The 5,949-nt window shown below is 41.9% G+C and overlaps 1 pseudogene; it reads left to right on the forward strand.

Annotated features, from left to right (window-relative positions):
* Positions 1 to 607: 607 nt before the first annotated feature.
* LOC144120008 (uncharacterized) lies at positions 608 to 4,904 on the forward strand (annotated as a pseudogene).
* Positions 4,905 to 5,949: the final 1,045 nt, after the last annotated feature.

The following is a 5,949-nucleotide window of genomic DNA, read 5'->3' on the forward strand; positions in this document are numbered from 1 at the left end:
TTGTTTTCACCTGATATTGACAGACTTATCCCGCGCCCAAGTATTACACGTTTTGCTTTCACGAGCGCGCAGTGCTTCTGTCGCAAAATATTGAAACGCTCTCAAGTAAGAAGTTTCAAGCAGCATATTTCGACGGATGTGGTGTTTGCAGTGCTGTTTGTGCTAGAAGCGTCGGCCGCCAGCCGACTGTTATTGACACCACATTCATGCGATCGCGCCGCACATGGGATGGAAGTTTTTTGTTCTCTCTGCAGCTTATGTGTCTTGCCTCGCGTGCTCGACGCATCCGCCTTGCCCTTCACGCTTTTCTGAAAGCGCAATAGAGAAAAGATGCTCAAATTGATCGAATGTTAGCAGTGTGCCTCTTCACTTTACCTCCGAGTCCCCCTAGAAGGAAACAAAAGGGGTGCTTCAGATGCGGTTAACTGAAGCACAGTAGCACTGTCTGCCTGCACGTGTCAGCTGCTTGTTACCTTTGTGCAAAACAAAAATGTCTGTGGCTTCTGCTCATGCACAGTGTCAGTCTCACTTAGCGGGTAAACTGCTCCGCGCGGCCACGGATCGGCGAACTGCCGTTGAATCAAAGCCGTTCATGAATCAATGCAGAATGGTGCACGAGGAGAAGGACCTCGACGTGATACTTCGTGTCATCTGCCCATTTGCGTGAGCTTGCTACCGGCTTGGTCGCAATGGTGCTCCGCACATGTGCAGTCACATGGATCCTTGTTCACGCTCAGTGTGAATGACCCTCTATTGCATCCTTATTGTACTCGTAGCTTAAGTTCTAAACTGGCGCGAAACGCATGGGCCTCAGCTTCGGAAATTAAGGCATGGTAAACAGCGTCGAACTGAATATTCTAGATGATGAAGTAACGCATCATGATGAAATTAAATACGTCCAGATAGGAAATGATTATTTTTCTTTGTTTTGCTACATATCTTTAAAATGGTCTATTTTTACGCATGGCCGGAACCATCGAATTCAACAGAATCTGTACCTGGGAACTTGTAGGCTCGGTCTGGAGAGAACATGCTTTCACAAGATACTCAAGGCCTTGGAGGCCACGGTGTGTGTCAATCATATCCACAGAGCTTTTTTTATGTGAAGAAAAGCTATAGCATGGTGGTTTGTTTTTCTGCGGGCCAAATTAAACAAGACACTGAGCAGCAGAATAATGCATCTTTCAGCTGTCTTTCTGCTCGCAATATAAAGTCAGTTGTAATACTCGTCAGCTGGGAATTTGCGGAAAGATGATTGTAACTATTAATTTTACATCCTGGATCAGTGATAACAGCTTAGCTTGAGTTTTATTTGTGACACCTGTCCATGTCTAAATTGCTTAAAAGTTCAGCAGGTTACCGCTTCCTTAATTATTGTTTGGGTTTTAATCTTTTACACCATGACCACAAGGGTCATTTGTGCAAAAGCACCCATACACGCACCAACACTAAGTGTCTTGACCGATCTTGTTCTTCACGTTACCTAGCAACATTGGCGTCATGTTGGTTTGAAAAATGCATAATAACATAGATGACTCCATATCTGGTCCAGCTGCTCCTGAATTTGACCGCGCTCAACATTATAGTGGCCTCCAAATATGGCCCACCCAGACCGAAAATTCGACCTTGGCTGATTTGAACCAAAGTCAATCTCAAGACGTAATTGACCTCTCCCAACACAATGGTGACCTCAAAATTGGGGTGGGGGTAACCCAAAATTTCCCCCACTCATCTGAGAAATTTGACCTTGGTTGATTTGAACCAAAATCTCTGTCCAGCCATAATTGACTGCGCCGAACATGATGGTGGCCTCCAGATGTGGCCCACCCACACCCAAAAATCCACATTGGCTAATTTGAACCAAAATAAATGTTCACTGATAATTTACCGCGCCCAACACGATGCCGACCTCAAAATTAGGCCCTGGCCATTTCCAAACTTAGCATGAGCCGCTTCCCAAAATTTTACCTTGGCCAATTTGCACAAAAATAGATGTCGAGCCACAACTGACCATGTCGAATGCGATAAAGTAAAGCCAAAAAACAGTTAAAACCCTGACAACTTTTTTCATAAACGCTGAGGATGAATGTAATTAGGCTAGGGTCGTTTTGACCTGTTTGAAAGTTGGTGTATTATTTATTTCTTCCAAAATAAAAGAGTGGTTACCGTCCCATTTTTGGGCAGGAGTGCGCTGTTCATTGCACAGGTGATAGATGATAAAATTATCTGCCTTTTGAGCAGAATCATTCAAATAAATTTGATGTCACTGCTATGACACCCTTAATATTGCAGGTTACTGGAAGTGCAGTATCTAGACAGTCTAGCGCTGCAGGCATCAAACCAGCCATTACAGTGTAATTCAAGCTCATAAAAGTTTTCTCTTTAAACCAGATGGGCTCTTGCATCTTTGAAGATTTCAGAGAATGCAGTCGTAGCATGATGGCAATTCTTGGTATTGGGTCGATCACAGTTATATCATCATAATAGTTGTAGTAAGGTTGTAAACTGAGAAAGCATAAACTTTTTGTTCTAATCAGACACCTTGCCCTGGACAGGTAAGAGAGACCTGTTCAATGCGAAGACATCACAGAAGGCAGAAAAGAGCCATGCAGTTGTTCCTATCAAGGTAAAGAATTATGATGGGAGATCGTTGCTTTATTCTCAGAGCTGTGCTTAATATTGCTAGTAGCATTTGCTCAGTATGTGCTCATCTAGTTAAGGTAACAGTGAGCTAATCTCACATGTGTGTTCATTTTAATTGATCTTTCTCAAGAACGCTAAAACATTGTTTTTAATAATCTTTTTCATTTCTATTTACCACTTTTTATTAATGTAGTGACCTTGTATTTGCAAATTGCAGATGCAGGCTCTAAATTATACAAATTATAAGCTTTCATTAGAGTCCCAGCGCAGGATGCATACGGAGTGACTCCTACACAAACAGTCGCAAAACAAAGCACCGATACACCAAAAACAACCAAGGTCAGCATACATGTCTGCACATTGTGCAAGTGTACGAGGCATTTCTGGGCCTTTTCTGGACATGTAAAAACAGTTCACATGAACAAAGCTCTAACTGTGTGTTGTGCATGTCACCTTCAGTTTTCCTGCATTGCTCTTTACAGAAACCACATTAGTAACGAGTTTGGTGGGCCGCAAACTGAGGAGCTACCGCCTCTTAAAAGTGTCCTTACGCTTTCCATCAGGCGTTCCGTTTCTGTTGCGCCTGCATTAGAGCACACTTCAGTTTCCTGTGTTAATGAGAGTGTTGAGATCAGTAATGGTCTGGAACCCACAGAAAACCTATGTTCTTCGGATTTGTTGTCAAAGCTGTCCTGTTTAGCTAGACAGCTTGGGTCTAAGCACATGTGCTCAAAAGTTGTTGTGTACACGGTTGTAAGCAGTGTTTCGGATATTTTGACCTTTGCCGGATCTCTCATTGATGTGTCTTGCATTTGTTCTGACAAGCTAAGAAAGTTGCTGTATCATTCACAGGGAATATACGTTCCTCCGAAAGAATTAACACTGCCATCTAACCGGAAGGCATATATTATTCCTTTGAAGTATTTGCTTGAGAACCTACTGCAGCACCCTAAGCTCGCACACTGTTTCGAGGCAGGGCTGAAAATCGCACAGTGAACTCTTCCAAGACATCACAGATGGCACCAGATATCAGACACATCCTGAAGCTGCGCTTTGTGACAAGAGCAAAATTGTAATGGTGCTGTACTGTGACGATATTGAGCTTGCCAATGCCATTGGAATCAAAAGAGGTTGAAGAGGCAAGCTCACAGTTTTTTATGTGGCCTTTGTAAATATTTTTATCGATCCGAGGTAAGCAACATTTTTTTCTGGGTGTTGGAAGGGCAAAGGATCTGAAGTCACAGGCTAAAAAACGTCTACTACTTGACGACTTTATCGTTACAGTAAACCAGCTTCAAGTTGGATGTCATTTGAAATTCGCTGATGGTGAAAAAACATTCTTTGGATTTTTGCTAGCCTACATCGGAGGCTCTCTAGCATGCCATAATATTTCAGGCTTCAAAAAATTTACTAGAAATATGTGAATGGCCTGGAGAACATGCATGGTACCAATAGCAGATTTCTATAGTCTTCTATGAAATACAATGCTGACTGTGTACTGAACCTCTGTGTGAAAGGCACCTCGTTGTACTTCAGATCACTAATTCATTAAAAGATTTTCAGGAGCTGTCAGCGCAGTGTGGCATTAAGTCAAGGTCTCTGCTTTCAGATATTACTGGTTTTTCAGTTTTGATTGATCTTCTTTATGACCCAATGCACATTTTATTGGAAGTAATTGTACCTCTAGAACTTTCACTGTTTGTTAGGTTTTCAGTAAGAGAAGCATCATGGTTGAGATTGAGGCAACTGAATAAATGCCTCTGTGTTTTATTTTCATAAGATGGTAAGCAGTAGTGATTTTCCTCGTTGTTTTGAACTAGGCTTTAGCATGCCATCTTCAGCTAGTTCTAGCTTAGTGCTTTTGCTACATTTCCTTTTTTTTTGTTGGATGACTTTATTCCCATAACTGCCTTGCAAGCGCCGCAATGTGTTTTTTTCTTTTGTGCATCATCAAGCAGTTTTTACATTCATCGCTGATATCTCCTGATGCATTAGGACAACTTGAAGTCTCGTAGCGCGTCACAATGAACTTTTTGTGCAGTTGTACGGTTCTGAAGCACATGGGCCCAATCTTCACATGCTATTGCACATGGCATCGCTTTGGTCCTTTGCATCAACATGGAATAATGCGATTTGGAAGCAAGAACTCTCTTCCAAAATCAATGAAGTTCTGCAATTTCAAAAATATTCCACTCTTTATAGCCGAGTATACTCCAATAACATGGTCGATTGATCTTTGGGAAAAGCCGCAGCTACCTTGATATGTGACTAGTCCTCTTCAAAAAGCATGTCTAGACTTGGCTCACCTGCGTTCATGCACTGTGGACTAGATGCCTCTATTGCAGGCGATAGAGCCACAGCTGTACCATATGCTGCAGTCAATAGTGTCAAATTTCCTGTTTCGGATGCCATTGTGTTTGTCAAAAACGATGAACAAGTTTTTGATGAAGTAGAGAACATTGTATTCAGGTCAGAGGAGATCTTCAATGCACTTGTTCTAGTGAAGATGAACTACCCAAAGCGAGTGAACAGATTTGTTCTTGCAAAGACGGCGCACACATTGGCAATTAGGGCTGATTCACTTTTCTATTCATGGCCCCTTTTCACATACAAAAGAAATGGCCTACATTATGCTCTATCGATCTGCATTCACTAGATGCCATTCGCATAGCTAGTATTGTAAAGTAGCTTCAATACAGGGTTTCTTGAAGTTTTTCTAGAGTAATCTGCAGGCGTACGCTTCTGCAAAAAAAAAAAACAGAAGACCTGTACATATTAAGATGCTTTGGTCTATTCAAGCTTGGCCATTGGAGTTATGATGCAAGATGTGGAATCTATGTACATTTATTCTAGTTGATTTTTGGCTATGGATACATGTTTATGAGGATGATAAAATGTTCTGCATTTGGTGGAGCTTGCAAAGTTTTCTTTCTTACGTAGGTGTTCAGTGACTGGCTTGTTGAGAACTTACCAAGATTCTCTGAGTATGTACAGCCTGCACATCAAGGGAAAGCTCTTCCTGAACTGATGTATAAGAGCCAGTGCCGCCAGCTTCGTGCAGAAGTCTCGTTGTTTCTTGAGTGAGTTACTTATTTCTTCTTTTTTAGCATACTTAATATTATGTTGTTTGGCTGCGTCTTGGAATTTTACTTAATTTTCTTTTCTGAAGTGAAACGGGCTGCATAGACAGTAGGAACAGAGCAGAACGACGGTGGAAGTATAAAGCCCTTGGAGATGCCTTTGTGAAGAAATATCCGAATTGCAAATGGGAGGCTCCTAAGCCAGGCACTAGGACTGAGCTCACAA

The sequence above is a fragment of the Amblyomma americanum genome, chromosome 2, assembly GCF_052857255.1.
Source record: "Amblyomma americanum isolate KBUSLIRL-KWMA chromosome 2, ASM5285725v1, whole genome shotgun sequence".
Classification (NCBI taxonomy): Eukaryota; Metazoa; Arthropoda; class Arachnida; order Ixodida; family Ixodidae; genus Amblyomma; species Amblyomma americanum.